The 21982-nt window shown below is 38.8% G+C and overlaps 1 long non-coding RNA gene across 1 annotated transcript; it reads left to right on the top strand.

Annotated features, from left to right (window-relative positions):
- Positions 1–341: 341 nt before the first annotated feature.
- LOC138437227 (uncharacterized) lies at positions 342–1764 on the top strand. Its single transcript, XR_011255834.1, has 2 exons — positions 342–967; positions 1514–1764. It is a non-coding gene; the product is annotated as an uncharacterized lncRNA (long non-coding RNA).
- The last annotated feature ends 20218 nt before the right edge of the window (positions 1765–21982 follow it).

The following is a 21982-nucleotide window of genomic DNA, read 5'->3' on the forward strand; positions in this document are numbered from 1 at the left end:
AGAGTCTTCTCCAACACCACAGTTCAAAAGCATCAGTTCTTTGGGACTCAGCTTTCTTTACAGTCCAACTCTCACATCCATACATGACCACTGGAAAAACCACAGCTTTGACTAGATGGACCTTTGCTGGCAAAGTAATGTCTCTGCTTTTTAATATGCTGTCTAGGTTGGTCATAGCTTTTCTTTCAAGAAGCAAGTGTCTTTTAATTTTATGGGTGCAGTCACCATCTGCAGTGATTTTGGAGTCCCCCAAAATAGTCTGTCACTGAATATGAATATTTCTTAGTTCTGTAATCCTTTCCCAAAGTTTTGGGCCCCTGAATGTCTTATTCATTGTCATGGAATCTCAAACATTTTTTCTGACCAAGAAACTCATTTACTGTACAGTGTGATGCAATAAAATAAAACCCTAGGATTTACTGACCTTACCGATACCCAATAATCTAAAAGTACAATGAGAACATGTAGGTGTGCAACTAACAGAATAAGTGGGAATGATTCAAATCAGTACTACTGTTTCAATTCCTGTCCTGATAACTTCAGGCTCCCTGATACCTAAGGCAGGAATACTCCTACCCTGGAACAAAACAACATTTCTATAAAACTAGAAGTTGAGATTGCCAATGAACCAACAGGCAAAGGAGAGGTTTACTGAATAGTCTTAGACGAAGGGTCCTGATAATTAAGGAAAACCAGGTCTTTGCTACACAGTGGAGTGGCCTGTGATATAAAAGGGATTCTCTGGGAAACTCTTATTGTTTCCATTTAGGGTGGAAGGAACTAATGGAGGATGACAGCCACCAAATGAAGGTGGGGACTGCATAATTCTTTACCTGGCACTCCACCAGATAAAAAGCCAGAAGAGCAGCTAAGGGACAAGGGGACAAAGAACAGCTACCAGATAAAGGAAGTAACTAATATCAACTGTTGACTCACATCCAGGTGCAGAAATCACCGTAGTGCCCAGGTATGGTATACTTTCTTGCTTAATTTGCTATGAATATATTTATGTATATCAGCCTATGTATTTCAAGTATTTTGGTGGGTGATTGATTTTATCACTTATTTTTTAAAGTTTGGGCTATTTATACCAAAAGAATTGTGACCAGACTAGAAGGATAAGTATATCATCTGATTTGGATAAAGTAACTGATAGAATGTGGGACCATACCTTTACAGGGAGAGAGCTAGCGTATATTTATTTGACAAAGAAATAATTATAATACGTTAGAGTTAATAATGTTATTTTAAAATTTGAATATAGGTAGAAGGTTCTATGTGAATGCTGAATAGCTCAAGGAGTGGCTGTGTTTGGTATTATTTTAGGGGACCCAACCAGCCTGCACTCGAATTTCTTTTCCTTGCTGGCCTTAGGCCACAGTGACTGGAAGCCTAGGAAATACATTTCCCAGAATCTCTTGTCAGGAGGTTTCTGGTTTAGAGTCCCCCAGGCAGAGGCCACAGAGTTTGAAATGCCAAGGGAAACAGAAACCATTGCTCTTCATCCAATCAGGAGACCTCCTGGGCTTCAACAAGAGATGCTCTGCAGCTCCACCGCATCCTCTGGAAGTTGTTCGTCTGTGTAGCGCTGACCTGAGATCATCGCTGGAAGTTGCCTGGGATCCTGGAAGTTCCTAATGCCCTTATGGCTGGGGATGCAATAGTGACTAATAATGAATGCTTTCTATGGTCGCTAATTCTCCAGCCCTTCCGATGTATTTTTAAGCCACTAGTTCACTGTATTAAATGTCTTCCTGCTTGCAATACCAGGCTGGTTTCTTCATTTTTATGACTGAATTCTGACTGATACCACGTAATTGCTTGAATCAATTTAAAAATTTTGAGATTTGGCAATACTGCTTATTTTAGCCTCTATTTTGAAATGAAAATTTTATAGATCAACTCTTACCACACTAAACAAAATCCTTAAATAGGCTTTGCAGGGTAAGAAATGAGAGAACATTATTGATTCTTGGCGAAGAATATAAAAAATCTATGATATTTTATAATTATATTGAGTTAATATTTATTGAATGCTTACTTTGTGTTGGGCTGTTTTCTGAAAGCTTTACAATCATCCCAATAATCCTATGAGGCAGGCACTATTTTTACTCCTATTATAAAGATGTAGTAACAGAGGCTCAGACAGGTAATTTGCCTGACATTGTAGAATTTGAAAATGGTACAGACTACATTTGTATCCAGGTATACTGACTCGATGGACGCGAGTCTGAGTGAACTCCGGGAGCTGGTGATGGACAGGGAGGCCTGGCGTGCTGCGATTCATGGGGTCGCAAAGAGTCGGACACGACTGAGCGACTGAACTGAACTGAACTGATTGTGACTCCAGAGACATGAGCTGTATTTAAAAATTTTTTACATTTATTATCATTATTATGTTGGTTTTAAAACAGATATTTATTGCTTCACAGTTCTGGAGGATCGAAGGCTAAAAGTCTCAAATCAAGGTGTCAAGAGGTTTGGCTCCTTCCGAGGGCTCTGACAAAAAGATCTGTTTCAAGTCGCTCTCCTTGACATCTTCTCCTTGTGTCTCTTCACATCATCTTCCCTCTCTTGACAGTTTCAGTGTCCAAATTCCCCTTTTTAAAAGATTCCCATCCTGTTGGATTTGGGAGCACCCTAGTGACCTTGCGCATGCGTGCTAAGTTGCTTCAGTCGTGTCTGACTCTTTGCAGCCTCATGAGCTGTGGCCTGCCAGGCTCCTCTGTCCATGGGATTCTCCAGGCAAGAATAATGGAGTTGGTTGCCATGTCCTTCTCCAGAGGATCTTCCTGACCCGGGGATCAAGCCTGAGCCTCTTACGTCTCCTGCAATGGCAGGTGGGTTCTTTACCACTAGCGTCACCTGGGAAGCCCCCTGTGCATGCTAAATTGCTACTCTGCGATGCTATGGACTGTAGCTATGGACTGTAGCCAGGCTCCTCTGTCCATAGTTTTCTCCAGGCAAGAATACTGGAGTGGGTTGCTGTGTCCTCCTCCAGGGGATCTCCTGACCCAGGGATCGAACCCATGTCTCTTAACATCTCCTGCACTGGCATGTGGGTTCTTTACCACTAACGCCACTTGGGAAACCCCCAAAAAAGGAAGGGATTTGGGGAATCCCCCTAGTGACCTCATTTTAACTTTACTTCTATAATGACCTTGTCTTCAAATAAAGTCACACTTTGGGGTACCAGGATTAGGGCTTCAGCATAAGAATTTGAGCAGCCACAATTCAACCCTTAACATTTCTCAAAGGAAAAGTCTCTAGCACTATGAGAACTCATAGAAGGGGTCTGAGGTAGTTAGAGTGACTGAGGAAGGCTTCCTAAAAGAAGTAAAGCTGAGTGGAAACCTGAGGATGAATGGGCATTTACTAGCAAAAGCGGAAAGAGAAGGTTGCTAGCCACAGAAATCATTTGGCGAGCGAGAGCACAGTGACTACAAGCAGCTGAAAGAAGGCTAGAAAAGTTGGAGCAAGGCAAAAGAGTGATGCGATGATTTAAAAATATTTTTTAGAAAATCTTGTTGCTGTGGTTCAGTTAAGTCATGTCTGACTCTGCAACCCCAAGAACCGCAGCACACCACGCGTCCATCACTCTCTCCCTGACTTTGCTCAAACTCATGTCCATTGAGTCGGTGATGTTGTCCCCTTCTCCTGTCTTCAATCTTTCCCAGCATCCAGGTCTTTTCCAATGAATCATTCTTCCCATCAGGTGGCCAAAGTATTGGAGCCTCAGCTTCAGCATCAGTCCTTCCAATGAACATTTAGGACTGCCTTTAGGATAGACTGGTTCAATCTCCTTGCAATCCAAAGGACTCTCAAGAGTATTCTCTAGCACCACGGTTCAAAAGCATCAATTCTCTGGCACTCAGCCTTCTTTATGGTTCAACTCTCACATCTATAGATGATTACTGGAAAAACTATAGCTTTAACTATATGCACCTTTGTCAGCAAAGTGATGTCTCTGCTTTTTAACACACTGTCTAGGTTTGTCATAGCTCTTCTTCCAAGGAGCAAGTGTCTTTTAATTTTGTGGCTGCAGTCACTGTCCACATTGATTTTGGAGTCCAATAAAATGAAATCTGACACTGTTCCCACTTTTTCCCCAACTATTTGCCATGAAGTGATGGGGCTAGATGCCATGACCTTCGTTTTTTTGAATGCTGAGTTTTAAGCCAGCTTTTTCATTCTCCTCTTTCACCTTCATCAAGAGGCTCTTTAGTTGGTCTTCACTTTCTGCCATTAAAATGGTGTCATCTGCATATTTGATGTTGTTGGTATTTCTCCTGCCATTCTTTATTCCAGCTTGCGAATCATCTAGCCCAGCATTTTGTATTATTTCAAGTTAAATAAGCAGAGAGACAATACACAGCCTTGATGTACTCCTTTCCCAATTTTGAACCAGCCCCTTGTTCCATGTCCAGTTCTAACTGTTGCTTCTTGACCTGCATATAGGTTTCTCAGGAGGCAGGTAAGGTGGTCTGGGGTTTCCACCTCTTTAAGAATATTCCGCACTTTGTTGTGATCCACACAGCCAAAGGCTTTAGCATAGTCAATGAAGCAGAAGTAGATTTTTTTAAAATTACCTTCCTTTTTCGATGATCCAGCAGAGGTTGGCAATTTGATCTCTGGTTCCTCTGACTTTTCCAAATCCAGCTCAAACATCTGGAAGTTCTCAGTTCATGTACTGATAAAGCCTGGCTTGGAGGATTTTGAGCATAGTATTGCTAGCATGTGAAATGAGTGCAACTGTGTGGTAATTTGAGCATTCTTTGCCATTGTCTTTCTTTAGGACTGGAATGAAAGTCGACCTTTTCCAGTCCTGTGGCCACTGCTGAGGTTTCCAAGTTTGCTAGTATAATAAGTGCAGCACTTTAACAACATCATCTTTTAGGATTTGAAATAGCTCAACTGGAATTCCATCACCTCCACTATCTTTGTTCATAGTAATACTTCCTAATGCCCATTTGACTTCACACTCCAGGAAGTCTGGCTCTAGGTGAATGACCACACCATTGTGGTTATCTGGGTCATTAAGACCTTTTTCTGTACAATTCTTCTGTGCATTCTTGCAAAAGTAGTAAGTGAAGAGATATCTAGAATAACAGGCACATTTAGCCTTGGAGTAAAAAATGAAGTATGGCAAAGGCTAACAGTTTTGCCAAGAGAACGCACTGGTCATAGCAAACACTCTCTGCCAACAGTGCAAGAGATGACTCTACTTATGGACATCACCAGCTGATCAGTACCAAAATCAAACTGATTATATTCTTTGTAGCCAAAGATGGAGAATTTCTATACAGTCAGCAAAAACAAGACTTGGAGCTCACTATGGCTCAATCAGTTTCTTACTGCAAAATTCAGGCTCAAATTGAAGAAAGTAAGGAAAACCACTAGGCCATTAAGGTGTGACCTAAATCAAATCCCTTATGTTTATACAAACGAGGTGACTAATAGATTCAAGGAACCATATCTGGTAGACAGAGTGCCTGAGGAACTATGGATGGAAGTTTGTAACATTGTACAGGAGATGGTGACAAAAACCATCCCTAAGAAAAAGAAATGCAAGAAGACAAAGTGGTTCTCTGAGGAGGCCTTACAAATAGCTGAGAAAAGAAGAGAAATGAAAGGCACTAGAGAAAAGGAAAGATTTCGCCAACTGAATGCAGAGTTCCAGAGAATAGCAAGGAGAGATAAGAAAGCTTTCTTAAGATAAAGAAGCTTTCTTAACTGAACAATGCAAAGAAATGTAGGAAAACAATAGAATGGGAAAGACTAGAGATTTCTAAGAAAATTGGAGATACCAAGGGAAGTGAAGTGAAGTGGCTCAGTTGAATCTGACTCTTGGTGACCCCATGGACTGCAGCCTGCCAGACTTCTATGTCCATGGGATTTTCCAGGCAAGAATATTGGAGTGGGTTGCTTCTTCTCCAGGAGATCTTCCTGACCCAGGGATAGAACCTGGGTCTCCTGCATTGTAGGCAGACGCTTTACCGTCTGAGTCACCAGGGAAGTCAAAATAAACTTCAGATGGTAGCTAACTCTACAGTGAGCTAGCTGAGCCACAAGGGAAGCCCAAGAATATGGGAGTGGGTAGCCTATCCCTTTTTCAAGGGATCTTCCCGACTCAGGAATCAAACCAGGGTCTCTTGCATTGCAGGCAGATTCTTTACCAACTGAGCTATCTAGGAAGCCCTACCAAGGGAAAATTTCATGCAAAGATGGGCACAACAAAGGACAAAAAGGCAAGGACCTAACAGAAAATCTTATGGAGACCTTACTTTTAAACATTGTAATGTGCTGCTTTTTGATACAAGCAATAAATAAAAGTTAATCCAAAGAGGTATAGTCAATAAAAGTAGTTACAATGTATAATGTAGGTGAGCATATTAAGTTAGAATGTTTTCAGAGGCTGTCTCTTGTAACATAATTATGCTCCTTTGCCTGTCTTTCTGTACCCCCCTTCTCTTGACTCCCACCATTATTCTGGTATTGGCTATTTGTTAAAAATAATGATGATGGCTATGTTAATAACTAATGTTTATTGAGCAGATATTGGCCACGTACCATGCCAAGCATTTCAAAAATGTGTGTTTTTCAACCTTATTACTGCTCTCATTTCACAGACTGGAAAAGTTGAGGCTTAGGTAATTGAGTGCTTTTTCCACGTAGAAGACAGTATCAATAATAACCCAGCCTACTCTCTCCAGAGCCTCGCATTTAATCAGGCTATCATGTTCAGAAAACTGTCACCAGGAAGGAAATCCATACATTTATGTGCCTTAGAGAAAGCCCCAGTATCTTGAAGGCATTGGAGAAATTAAAGTGTAAACTTCTCTCTTTTTTCTTCTTCTCTTTATAAATACCTCTGCGAAAATAAACTCATGCCCAGGGCCTAAATTAAATGAAAGTGGCAAAGAAAACGAGGACAGGAGGCCTAAAAGAAAATCTACTTTCTGCTTTGTGGATAGTGGATTTTTATAGGACACTGCTTCTTGAGGAGAATTTTGGATTTATTTCATGTAGGTGCGAACTTTTATTCGCTTAGCTTAAAGGAAGTGGAACTAACCAGGGGAGGCTGTGGAGATATAAGGCCAAGTTTTGCAGATATCTTGATGTTTGAAGCAAGCAGAAGGCATGCATTTGCCTTCCCATTCCTCTCCTCAAGTGAAATGAACACCTATTTGGGGCTGGTGAGGGGAAGAAACCTGGATCTTAGCTCTTTGAGGTTTCAGGTTCCAGAACTCCAAGAGGAAGTGAGGATTAATATAGCATTTTGATGTCAGCAAACTGGCACACCACACACTACCCTGTGCCTCAGTTTGATCTGCATTTAACATCAGCGGGGCTTCCCTGGTGGCTCAGACGGTAAAGCGTCTGCCTGCAATGTGGGAGACCCAGGTTCGATCCCTGGGTCGGGAAGATCCCCTGGAGAAGGAAATGGCAACTCACTCCAGTATTCTTGCCTGGAGAATTCCGTGGATTAAGGAGGCTGGTAGGCTACAGTCCACGGAGCCACAAAGAGTCGGGCACGACTGATAGACTTCACTTCACTTTAACATATCAGCGCGACAAGCCCTGTACCTGCCAGCTGCCAGCCTTAGAGTGATCCAGATTTCATCTTAGCATTCCCCCGAAACACACACTGCTTCTTGCAGAGGCACTTATCTGCCAGGTGTCTCATTACGAGATCTCACAGCTCCCTATTAAACTTTGTGGCACTTGCCACAGTTGTTCTATTTGTAAAATTATTCTCTTCGTATTTGTCTCTCCTTTGGCCTGGAGATTATGTTCTACTGTAGACTAAAGATGGAGAAGGCAATGGCACCCCACTCCAGTACTCTTGCCTGGAGAATCCCAGGGATGGGGGAGCCTGGTGGGCTGCCGTCTATGGGGTCGCACAGAGTCGGACACGACTGAAGCGACTTAGCAGCAACAGCAGCAGCAGTAGTAGACTAAAGAAATTGATTTAGTTGTAACTGTTGTAAATTAACAATCAAAGTCAATAATCATATGGTTTAAAATAAACAGAAAAAAAAAACCCCACTTTTTCAGGGGATAAACTAGTGAATGTAGGTTTATGTTTTAGAACTTTGGTGGCTATATCACTGAGAAGGAAAGTGAAAGGAAAAAAAAACCCAACACCCAGATTTAGAGCAGGATTTATCAATAATTCTAATTTATTGACACATTAGTATCTGGGAGTTGTCAAACCACTGGGTTAAAAATGAAAGTAGTTTGGAGATGCTACATGTAGATTCAGTCATGGTGTAAAGAATCAAGAATTTTAGGCTTGGAAGCAAGCCAAATGATGGTCAAATCTTCTCATTTTACAAGGGAAGAAAAAAGTAGGTGCTCAAAGTCACACAGTTATTTAGTTTCAAAGCTGAAATTAAAAGTAGAGGAGACTTCCCTGATGGCTCAGTGGCTAAGGCTCTGAGCGCCCAATGCAGTGGGTCCAAGGTTCGATCTCCGGTCAGGGAACTAGATTCTGCATGCTGCGATTAGGAGTTCACATGATGTAACTAAACATCCCACATGCCACAGTGAAGATCAAAGACCCTGCCTGCTGCAACCAAGACCTGGTACAGCCAAATAAACAATCGTTTTTAAAATGATGACTGTATTGAAGCAGAATGAAAGGCAGTAAAAAAAGTTTTAAAAGATATAAGTAGGTGTATTCATATTAATACCAGTCCCTTTTCCACTCAATGAAAGACATCAATAAGCTCCGCAGATCTGCATCAGCCAGTGAGTGCCCTCTGTTGTAAGCAATAGAAATGCACTCCAATTAACTTCAGCAGAAATCAAACTGACAGAACAGTGTCAGGAACTGTGAAGTAAAATCAGCATGGACTTGTCCTCAATTGGGCCAACCAAGAGGCAGACTTTGGCCAGAAGTCAAGCAACCATCTGACTGTAGTAAACCCCCATTCTCACTCTCTGTAGGGGCATTCTGGGATACTGGGCATTAACGTGGCTCAGTTCAGTTGGGTAACCAGTCACAGGTCATCGTAGGGAACCAAATGAGCAGACCTATATGAGCAGACGGAGGTAACACACTGAAATGAATCAGGACTCTCTGAGAAGGGCGCAGCTTCAAAGTACATTGCTCCCTCTTTTGTGGAGCATCCTCTGTTTTCACACATTCACACACATAAATATCAAAGTTCTGAAGCTCTCTGTGTCTGTATGAAACATGCTGATATATGGCTCCAGCTGGAAGCCTGGAGATCATGAGTATGATTGGGCCATTGGATGTGAGGAAATTGATTTAACTGTCTACAGGATACTCTCATGCAAGGCGATTAGTTGTTAAATGAAAAGGATTTTTTAAAATCTGGTTAATAGGATTGGATAATGAAGGTACATTTTCAAATCCTAATAATCTCACTTATATAACCATACTTACTGCATCTTTACTCTTTCTGAACCAGTGCCATAAATTTTGAGCCAGAAACGTGAGTTCTGCACCCTAATGTTCACCAAACACTATTTATAATAGCCAGGACAGGGAAGCAACCTAAATGTCTGTCAACAGATGAATGGATAAAGAAGATGTGTTACATATACACAGTGCAATATTACTCAGTAAAAACAAAAAAAAAGAATGAAATAATGTCATTTGCAGCAACACGGATGAACCTAGATCATCATACTGGGTGATGTAAGTCAGACAGAGTGAGACAAATGTATGATAGACAGAGTGCCTGAAGAACTATGGACAGGGGGTTGTAATATTTTACAGGAGTCGGTGACCAAAGCCATCTGCAAGAAAAAGAAATTAAGTAGGCAAAGTGGTTATTTGAAGAGGCTTTACAAATAGCTGAGGAGAGAAGAGAAGCAAAAGGCAAAGGAGAAAGGGAAAGATAGCCTCAAGCAAATGCAGAATTCCAGAGAATAGTAAGGAGAGATAAGAAGGCCTTCTTAAATAAAAAATGCAATGAAATAGAGGAAAATAATAGAATGAGAAAGATCAGAGATCTCTTCAAGAATATTGGAGATACCGAGGGAATATTTCATGTAAGGATGAGCACGATAAAAAAACAGAAACAATAAGGATCTAACAGAAGCAGAAAAGATTAAGAAGAGGTGGCAAGAATACACAGAAGAACTATACAAAAAGGGTTTTAATGACCTGGATAACTGCGATGGTGTGATCACTCACCTAGAGCCAGACGTCCTGGAGTGTCAAGTCAAGTGGGCCTTAGGAAGCATTACTACAAACAAAGCTAGTGGGGGTGATGGAATTCTGGCTGAACTAAGTAAAATCCTAAAAGATGATGCTGCAAAAGTGCTGCACTCAATATGCCAGCAAATTTGGAAAGCTCAGCAGTGGCCACAAGACCAGAAAATGTCCATTTTCATTCCAGTTCTCAAGGAAGGCAATGCCAAAGAATGTTCAAACTACTGTACAGTTTTGCTCATTTCACATGCTAGCAAGGTTATGTTCCAAATCCTTCAAGCTAAGCTTCAGCTATATTCGAATCAAGAACTTCCAGATGTATAAGCTAGATTTAGAAAAGGCAGAAGAACCAGAGATCAAATTGCCAACTTTTGATGGATCATGGAATAAGCAAGGAAATTCTAGAAAAACATGTACTTATGTTTCATTGATTACACTAAAGCCTTTGACTGTGTGGATCATAACAAACTGTGCAAAATTCTTAAAGAAATGGGGATACTAGACCACTTTACCTGTCTCCTGAGAAGCCTGTATGCAGGTCAAGAAGCAACTGTTAGAAACAGACATGGGACAACATACTGGTTCAAAACTAGGGAAGGAGTACTACAAGGCTGTGTGTTGTTACCCTGCTTATTTAACTTATAGGCAGAGTACATCATGCGGAATGCTCAGGGGGATGACTCACAAGGTGGAATCAAGATTGCAGGGAGAAATATCAACAACCTCAGATATGCAGATGATACCACTCTAATGGCAGAGAGTGAAGAGGAACTAAAGAGCCTCTCGATGAGGGTGAAAGTAGAGAGTGAAAAAGCTGGCTTAAAACTCAACATTCAAAAATATAAGATCATGGCATCCAGTCCCACCACTTCATGGTAAATAGAAGGGGAGAAAGTGAAAGTGGTGACATATATTATTTTCTTGGGTTCCCAGATCACTGCAGATGGTGACTGTAGCCATGAAATTAAAAAATATTTGCTCCTTGGAAGGAAAGCTATGACAAACCTAGATCATATATTAAAAAAAAGAGACATCACTTCACTGACAAATATCCATATAGTCAAAACTATCGTTTTTCCAGCAGACTTGGGTTCTATTCCTGGGTCAGGAAGATCCCCTGGAGTAGAAAATGCCAACCCACTCCAATATTTTTGCCTGGGAAAGCCCATGGACATAGGAGCCTGGTGGGCTACAGTCTATGGGGTTGCAAAGAGTCGGACATGACTGAGTGATTGAGCAGCAGCATATCATGTTGTTAAATACTTTAAATTAAAAAAGCTATATTTCTGGCTTTAATAAGTCAAATTCTTAAAAATCATAATCTTTCATAAGGTTGCCAATGTTAATAGTTTGGTAGGATTTTTTTTTTCCTGTGCCAGGAGTAAAACTTTAGAGGCTCTCTGACTGAATTGTTTTGAAGTGATGAAAAAGCCTTCATAAATTCTTTATCTTTGTAATTTTGATGTTTTAACAATTTTAAAGTTGCTAAGAAAAAATGATTTAGTTTTGGAAACAGCTTTAAAAAAGCATTAAAAATCTTTTGTTATGATATAAAGGCAATGGTATTCAATAATTACTTTTAGTGCAAGAGGAAGACAGTCACAGAACTTACCATTTATATTAATTTCAATGTCACTGTACTAGGATTTAAAATGCATTTTTATTACCATTTGTCACGTCGTCAGTTTCAAAGGTTAGAAAAATGATGTATATTATGCCCCAATCTTTCCCATGTTTCGTCTTCTCCATGTAAGGAAATCTAAAATTGAAGGACAGTGAGCTCTGGGATCAAGGGATCCCACATCACAACCTCATCACAACCAACTAGCAAAGCCTCTTAATCAAGGGAACTGTATGTAGGACATAGCGCAGCTGAAGTGTGATTCAGGGGCTGGCAGACATATAGCAGTGAAGAACCAGGGACATTTAAAAATGAGTTGTAATCCCGTTTTGATTGACTCTAAATGGAAAATGACGCAAGGAAATTCAGGTGCTAAGTGTTGGAAGTTGTAGCCTGTTTTGTCTCAGTACAGATTTTCGGGTAATCAAAAACATTCATTGATACCTAACAGAGTTTATGATTAGGACAATACTGCAGAGTCATAATGTAAAGATAAGTCTAGCATTACCAAGAAATCAGTTATGATTTTATTCTATTTTTTATTAAGTGCCTGCTATGAGTACATACCAAATATATAATGTTAAAACCACATACCGAGGTAGTTAATTCAACTTCCTTATAATGGTTTAAAATGCCAATTTGGTAAATGTGTCCCGGCTGATTACATTGGGAGTAATTTGATGTAATCAGCCAGCTAAGTGACTGTTCTCCACCTGGCATATTGCTGCTTTCTTCATTCTGCTTCAGGTACTAGTGGCAAAATGAGCTATGATTTTAGCTGCTTTGGTATTGATGCGCCTGCCTTCTCAGTTATAGAACAGTTTGCTTCGTGAAACACTGAGAAGCACCTTAAATAGTAGAGAAATTAACAATATCAAGGGTTTTTATTCCCCAGAGTACCATCCATGCCAAAGACAGGAAAAAAATCAGCTAGACTGGAGCCGTCTTGTATCTTTCAAGCAGAGTATTCTTTACCGTAAGAGGCAGGTCATAGTGAGGATGACTGAATGGACCCAGCATCTGAAGGGAAATGGAGAAGAAACCTAGCATGAGCATAACTGACTGAGTTTTCTGGCCCCTACTACATGCTCACCCCTTCATAACCCATGCTCAGATCATCATTTCACTACTAATTTAACATCTGTATTGTAAACATGAATCCAGATTTCTGAGACTCCATTCTTATTTTCTGTCTCAAGATTATGCCAAACGTTACTTTCTTTTTAACACCCTGACAGTTTCTATGTATCTTTTTCTATAAAGTCCATATTATTCTGTTTTTTTTTTCTTTTTTGGTTTATTCAACAAAGATTTATTGAGCACCTACTGCATTCCAGAAACTATTCTGGCAGCAGAGACTGGAACATGGACAGGGCACATATTATTCCAGACATCAGAAAACGTAAATTTTAAAGAGGAAAGGCACACAACGGATAAGTAAATAAGTAAAACAGACATTATCAGAGGATGATAAATGCTATGGAGCGGGCTTCCCTGGTGGCTCAATTGTAAAGAATCCACCTGCCAGTGCAAGAGGCATGGGGGTCCGATCTCTCGTCTGGGAAGACCCCATGTGCCGTGGAGCAAGGAAGCCTGTGCGCCACAGCTGCTGAGCCTGTGCCCCGAGCCCGGGAGCCACAACCGCTGAGTCCATGTGCCACAGCGACTGAAGCCTGCGTGCCCTAGAGCCTGAAATCTGCAAGAGAAGTTACCGTGGTGAAAAGTCCACACACTGCAATCAAGAGCAGCCCCTCCTCATCACAACTAGAGAAAGTCCTCACAGCAAGGAAGACCCAGTGAAGCCAAAACATAAGGAAAGAAATAGAAAAAAAAAATTAAATGCTATGGAGCAAAATATTTCAGGTTAGAGGATACAGGACATTGGAGGAATATTTTTAAATAGGATGGCTAAGAAAGATGTTGCCAAGAAGATAACACTTGAGTTACGGCGTGAAAGAAGAGAAGGATTGAACTTCGTAGATATCACAGTTACGTTATTAGTAAGAAAATGGGTTTGTGCGGTTGGTGTGAACTACATGAAAATGCATTAATGTAGAAATTATTAATGTAATTACCGCAATGCTGCTATAATACTTTTGACAGATACTTCTTTTACTGATACATCCAGTTGACTCTTAGCAGAGTCCATAGAGCCTCTGCAAACTATTAATCACCTTAACCATGGATGTCTATGCGTGTATGCTCAGTCAAGTCTGACTCTTTTATGACCTTGTGGATTATAGACCACCAGGTTCCTCTGTCCAGCGGATTTTCCAGGCAAGAATATTGGAGTGGGTTGCCATTTCCCACTCCAGGGATCTTCCCAACCCAGGGACTGAACCTTTGTCTCTTGAGTCTCCTGCACTGGCAGGCAGATTCTTTACCACTAGCGCCACCTGGGAAGCCCCAGGCAAGTAACCATAAAAGGTATGAATTAAAATTGCAAAATAAGTGTAAAACAAAACACAGTATGCTGTGTTCAAAACTATAACCAAGGACTTTCCTGCAGGTAGAGTGAATAGAAATCCGCCTGCCAATGCAGGGGACACTTAAGATTAACATCCCTGCGCTGTTAAGATTCCATGTGCCTGGGGCAACTAAAGCCCTTGTGTTACAATTACTGAAATCTATGCACTCTTGTCCTGGGAGCCACAGCTACTGAGTCTATGTGCTGCAACTACCGAAACTCTCCTGCCTGGAGTCTGGGCTCCACAACAAGAGAGGCTGTGATGAGAAGCCCGTGTATTGCAACCAAGAAGAGCCCCCAGTCGTCACAAGTAGAGAAAGCCTGCATGCAGCAACGAAGATTGAGTACAACCAAAAATAAACAAGTAAATAAATTTCAAAAAACGGAAACCAAAATACAGTGTTAGAAATGAGCCAAGCAGAAGGTAGCAACTTTTAAAGGTAATCATATATGATAGTTTGAAATGTGCATGCGATTTAGTATTATGAGACAGGTTAGTACTCACTAATATATATCTACCACTAGAATTTTTAAAGACAATTTTGTTAGCTGGAAGAGAGACTATGCTATTGTGATGAATAATAAGCTTATATATAGCAGGCTCACGTGTACCTTCAGAAAGAGTGGATCTTGTGTATAGATCACTATTTATAGCCTGTAACTTAAAACTTGAAAATCAGGATCTCAATAATATTCTTTTAATGAAAGATATTTTTAAACTTACATTAATAAATATTAATACCTTTCCTCCATTTAGAAATCTAGATGGACTTTCATTTTCTATTTAAAAGCTAAAAGAGTCTAAAATCCATGGTGATTTGATCCTATCATACATACAAATTAATCAAATCAAACTCAGAAGTCAAACAATAATACTTCACTAAGTCATATAAATAACTGAGTCCATGATAAAAAATAATTATTCTAGCCATTTACTTAGTTTTCTAAGTGTTAAAAAGATTCAGACAAAATGCTTTATAATCTAGCTACCACTGTTGGTATAATTCCCTAGGTATAAAATCAATTTAGTTTTTAAAATGTTAATCATACATTCTCTGAATAGATACAGGATGCCTGAACATTAATTAAGGTTAGATTAGTTGATGAAAACGTTTAATTTAACATTAACTTTAGTAGTAACGAGACACTATAAAAAGTATATTCATGTAATCAATGAGCAAGACTTTGGTGGAGAGAAAAGATTCTTTTTTCTGTATCAGATTTATTAAGTTGCTATAAATATTTTACAATTCAGTCTCCAAAACATAGCAGCAATGGCTTAGTTGTTTATCTTCTCATTGCTCTTCTAGAAACCATAGACAGCATCAAGGAGACTGGAGAGGGGAAAAGGAGGAATTTTCAAACTATATTTTCTAAAAAACTAGGAAGCATGGAGATTGTGGAAACCACATGAACATATAAAGAAAGCATGTGAGACCTGTGGAATCTGAAGGAGAAACTGCTGGATGCAGGATGTCAGGGGAGAAAAGGAAGTTCTGATTGTCAAGTATTAAACATTGATGGGAAATAATCTCTCTCAGGAGAGAGCCCTTCAAAGGGTAAGAATTTAAAATTTTAATTTAAAAATTCCCAAAGCAACTATTTGTTCAAATAGAAAATAAAATCTGCATTTAAAAAACTTCTTAGATAAAAAGAAAAATGAGAACTTAGGGGATACAGCCAAATGTATACTCAGAAGTAAAATAACATGCTTCAAAGAGGGCATCATGTTTCAAAAAAGAAAACATTAATAACTTATTCAGATAAAGAATATAGAAGAGATGAAAATATGAGAATGAAAATAAATGGGATCAAAGTAGAAAATGAAAAATCTTAAAATATTAGAAGAGAAACAATTCATAAGTAAATCCAAAATTTGTGGTTTCTGTTGTACTTTGTTTTTGCATGTTTGCGGAGAGTAGGGATAGAAAGAATGTGTAACACATAGAGCATAAACACTATAACAAATGTGATAAAAGAAAAAATTAATTTTAAACATAAAATAGGAGATAAAACCAGAGATATGAAATTCGAGACCTTTCATAGACCCACTAATAAATTTGACAATATTATTGAAATTGGCAATTTTCTGAAAAATTACCAATACTCACTCCAGAGTAAAAAAAACTGAATAATAACCATGGAGAAATTTAAAAATACATCATTAAATTTATTAAAGAATTCTTTCCTTAATGGCTTAATTGCAGATGCAACTGATTCTATACAAACTACCACAGGTTAGAAACATAGAACGTTTTTTCGTCGTTTTCGAAGTGAACATCCTCCTGAGCTCAGAATATAGTAAAATTCTCTCTCCCTCACTCACTGTAGGCAAACCTGCTTATGAATATGTAGAATAAAAAAAGCACCTTTGGGGTCCATTAAAAAATCACAACAAAAACAGATACAGACTCAGAGAGAGTTGCCAAGGGGGATGAAAAGGGGGGAGAACCGAATTGGGAGTTTGGAACTAACAGATGCAAGCCATCATATAGAGAATAGAGGAGTGACAAGGCCCTAATGCAGAGCACTGGGAATTATATTTAATATTCTGTAATAAACTATAATGGAAAAAGAAAATGAATCACTTTGCTATACACCAGAAACTAACTCAACACTCTGAGGTGGCTCAGTGGTAAAGAATCCGCCCACCAAGGGAGACGCAGGAGACTGGGATTCAATTCCGGGCCAGTAAATTCCCCTGGATTAGAAAATGGCAACTCACTCCAGTATTTTCACCTGGATAATTCCATGGACAGAGGAGCCTGGCAGGCTACAGTCTGTGGGGTTGCAAAGAGTCAGGCATGACTGATTGACTGAGCACATGCTTCAGTTAAAAAAATCACAACAAGCTAATAAGCCTCTACAACCACATAGAGGTATCCGTAGGAATTCAAGGATATATTAGTATTGGGAAAGATATTGATATTATATCATCAGTGTATTATAGAAAAAAATCACCATCTCAATAAATTACCAAAACTCTATAATAGAATTACACACCTAGAAGTTGATGAACCAGGAGGAAAATTAGGCAAATATGGCATTATAGAAATGTAGAGAAAAATGTTTCAGTAACAGGTTGGGTTTTGGTTCTAAAAGTTGAAATATTATGAAGATAGAAAGCAAGCAATTGCATTAAGATAGCAAGTACTGTGACCAAGATAAACAGAGTTTCAGTGGAATGCAGGGCGTAAAAGGGAGAGTAGAGTACAAACACAGAAAGGAAATAGAGATAACTCTATGCTATTGGCTTGGAGAAGGCGATGGCATCCCACTCCAGTACTCTTGCCTGGAAAATCCCATGGGCGGAGGAGCCTGGTGGGCTGCAGTCCTTGGGGTCACTAAGAGTCAGACACAACTGAGCGACTTCACTTTCATGTATTGGAGAAGGAAATGGCAACCCAGTCCAGTGTTCTTGCCTGGAGAATCCCAGGGACAGGGGAGCCTGGTGGGCTGCCGTCTATGGGGTCGCACAGAGTCGGACACGACCGAAGCGACTTAGCAGCAGCAGCACCGTGATATTGGCTATGAGGTCAAAAACATACAAATAATCGGATTGTGTGGCAAACGATACAACTACTTTAATATCAAACTTTGGAATAACTAGGATTTAGAGGATTGTACCCGCAACTAGAGATTCTATCACCTATCATATACATTCATTCTTTCATTCACAAATAGCTGAGCAGCTACTAGGGAGAAAACGCTGTAGCAAAGGATTCCAAATTATGTTCTGTTCGTGAGGAGTTTGTATTCCAGTTCTGGAAATCAAGACAATAAAAATACATGAGAGAAGGTTTAGGGGTATAATACATTTTGTCCAGGCCAAACACATACACACACACACACGCAGCAAAACTCTTTTCATAATTATTTCATATTTCATTATTATTATATTATATTATTATATTATAATTATTTCATTATTTCATTTTAGACCATAGTTTAAAGCACATTCCAGAAAAATGCACACTAATACTTTTAAAATCATATTTTTTCTCAGAAAATAAAGGTACAGATATTTAAATATACCATGATAAAGTGTAAGTCTATACAAAAGGCAATTACTTGGATGCTTCAGGCATAAAGAATGATTAAATGAAGTCATGAATCTTTCAAGGAAAATTGTTGGTTGTTCAGAATTTGTTTGGCTATCACAAATCTCATTTTCTATTTAAATATTGACCTAACTTTAGCAGTTTTTTGAATAATATAAGTAAATCAAAACCTAAAAATGCCAGGAAAAACAGAACTTGACTAGGAAAACAAAACTGTGGAAGTTCGAGAATGATAGGATCTATAGTGCAGATAACTAATCCAAAACTACTTTTTATTTTTTAATTAACTACAAACATGAATTCTGAAAAGATTATTTATTATACCTGTGTAAGGTATTGTAACATGCAATAGGAAGAATACGTAAAGGAAGAAAACCCATCTGCCCGGTCACATTTTACGAAGTCTTCAGCCTTTCCAGTAGTGTAGATATCTGAAATGAATTCGGTTTTGGCTTATCTGAAAAACAGTGTTTTTTATTCTTACTGTTAAAAGAATAATTTTCATAACATCAAATTCTGATTTCTTAAAGCACATAGAATTCTGATTTCTCAGTAAAGATGCTATTGCATTTTCTTTGTTTTGTTTTTTTTTTCCCTCATGAAAAACAAGTCTACTTAGTTCATATAGCTATTCCTCTGATTGTAATGTATCTTTCCCCCCTCTTGCTACTTAAGACACTTTCTTTGTTTTTGATACTCATTTGTAGTTTGATTATGATGTCTCAGTGTATTTTCTTTGTATTTATCCAGTGTGGAGTTAGCTGAACTTCTTGTTGGTTTCCATGACTGTGAAAAATTTCTCCAATTAATCTGCCCTATTCTCCCTCTTATATTTCTAGAACTTCATTTGCATGTATGTCAGACCGCATAGTATTTATCACAATTTAGTAATACTCTTCATTTATTTATTTTAAAATTTTTTCTTCTATCTTCATATCGGACAATTTCAGTTGACCTATGTTCAATCTCATTGACATCTTTCTCTGTTGTCTCCGATCTGCTATTAAGCCCACTGAACATATGTAAAACCCTTATCTGCTATTTTCAATACATCAGCCATCTTAGAGTTTTCTCCTATTGAATACTTAAAATTCTTTTTTCTTGACAATGAATCACTTTTCCCTGATTCTTTGAGGTTGAGTACTTTTTATTACATGTTAGACATTGTGGGGGAAAGATGTAAAAACTGAATTCTGTCATCTTCCTCTGAAAGTGTTTACTTTTGTTCTAACAGTTAAATTATTGTTCATTCACCTTGACTTTGTGGAGGCTTGGTTTAAAACATCTCTACTTTGTTTTAAAATCTGAAACTTGTCATTTTAATGACTGATATTTCAGTAAATCTAAGTAAGATACGCTGCTGCTGCTAAGTCGCTTCAGTCGTGTCTGACTCTGTGCGACCCCATAGACGGCAGCCCACCAGGCTCCCCTGTCCCTGGGATTCTCCAGGCAAGAACACTGGAGTGGGGTGCCATTGCCTTCTCCGAAGGGTGAAAATGAAAAGTGAAAGTGAAGTCACTCAGTTGTGTCCGACTCTTCGCAACCCCACGGACTACAGCCTACCAGGCTCCTCCGTCCATGGCATTCTCCAGGCAAGAGTACTGGAGTGGGGTGCCACTGCCTTCTCCGAAGTAAGATGTAATTGAGAGCAATAACAATAACAATAACATTAGTGGATTACTTGACAATCACTTTTAAAAGGTATTCAAATAGGAAGAGAGAAAAGAAGAAAGACAACAAGTCGGTTGCCTTGCCCTTGCCCTTGCCCTTGGGGTAAATGCAGTCTCCCCAGATTGAGATACATCACTCTTTATAGTCCCATCTCAGAGCAACTTTCCAGTTTTCCAGTCTCCTCGGTCTTCTAACACCCAGCAGTAGAGCCTAACTCTGTTCAAGACTCAAACTTTTGCAAATGCTGTGTTCTACACCAATAATAGGTTTGTGGCTAATATCTTTTCAATACTACTCACAAATTACTCAATAAAAACGTCGTAATTCTATTAGACAAAGTTAGATCCTGCATCCTGAGACCCTCAACAATACTTTTTTCATGTGTCTATAACAGATTTTATCTCATCATATCAGTTCTCTAGTGGAATTCTTGAACATTTATTCATTTACTCAACAACAGCTATTCTGTACATAAGATGTAAGAGGTATTCGTATAGGTGCTCAGGATACCATGATGAGAACAATAGAAATGACTTTTTACCGCCGAATGTACTGGGTGTTGTGTTCAGATTTTGTCTTGAGAAGCACTACTAGACAGCGGTTAAGGGAGCAGACTTTGGAACTAGACTGCACTGTTTGAAGCCCATCTCTACTATTTACGAGCTAAATACCCTTGAAAAGTTATTTCTCTGTGACTCATTCTCACCATTTGATAATTGTCAGTAGTATTTCATAGTTTCCATGTGAGCTTAAAATACATAAACCAGTAGAATGGAGCCTGGCATACAAATGAAGTGAAGTCGCTCAGTCGTGTCTGACTCTTTGTGACCCCATGGACTGCAGCCCACCAGGCTCCTCTGTCCATGGGATTTTCCAGGCAAGAGTACTGGAGTGGGTTGCCATTTCCTTCTCCAATGCATGGAAGTGAAAAGTGAAAGGGAAGTCGCTCAGTCGTGTCCAACTCTTTGTGACCCCATGGACTGTAGCCTACCAGGCTCCTCTGTCCATGGGATTTTCCAGGCAATAGTACTGGAGTGGATTGCCATTTCCTTCTCCAGGGGATCTTAGAACTCAATAAATATTTGATATTATTTTCCTCTCATGCCTAGATTATGATGTCCAAAATATTATAGGTGCAGACAACATATTGTTGAATGAATGGATACCTATGTTTCTGTATTAAAAGATACATATCACTGATTGAAGACATTTTATATTGCTTCTCTGTTTTTTCCTTAACCAATAAGAAGCTATATAAGAAGTCAGAACTCAGGCTACGAAAATATTAAAAGTACATTTGTTAATGCAATAGTAGCATTTGCTTCTTTTCTACTTGCTCATTCAACAAATTTTTTTTGCTCTTCTTCATTAAAAACAAAAATGTAACTATTCTTTGGGAGTTTATAAGTTAGATGGGAAATTGATATATATTTAATTACATATAATAAAGTAAAATGTTGTATACAATGAGGATGTGACAGAATGAAATATATCACACATTTGAAAGCGTACATGAACTGCTTGGCATATATTATTTTGAGTTATATAAAACTATCAATATTTTAATGTCTTGACTAGTCAAATGGCAATTTTATATGATTCAAAACAATAGCAGATAATAAATACATTCATGTATCAAAATAATATGTTATCAGAAGAGGGGAAAACTTTCAAGGATTTCACTTTTCAAAATGACAAATAAAGCTTTAGAATAAGAGGCAATTGGCATAGATTTGAAGAAAAAGTAGATAAAAATCAAGTGATTCAGTGATTCTTGAAATGTGGTCCCACAATTTTAGATGAGCATTGGAAGTAGTGACCAAAATACAGCGAACCTGAAAGAACAGTGGTCAGATGTTTTTAAAAGATATTTCTTTAATTTCATTTACTTTATTTTGCCATAGTTTTCCATTTTCTGAAGTTGGAAGGGGAGGGGAAAATTGCTCAAGACAAAGTCTATCTAACTTATAAAT

Source organism: Ovis canadensis, chromosome 3 (assembly GCF_042477335.2).
Source record: "Ovis canadensis isolate MfBH-ARS-UI-01 breed Bighorn chromosome 3, ARS-UI_OviCan_v2, whole genome shotgun sequence".
Taxonomy (NCBI): Eukaryota; Metazoa; Chordata; class Mammalia; order Artiodactyla; family Bovidae; genus Ovis; species Ovis canadensis.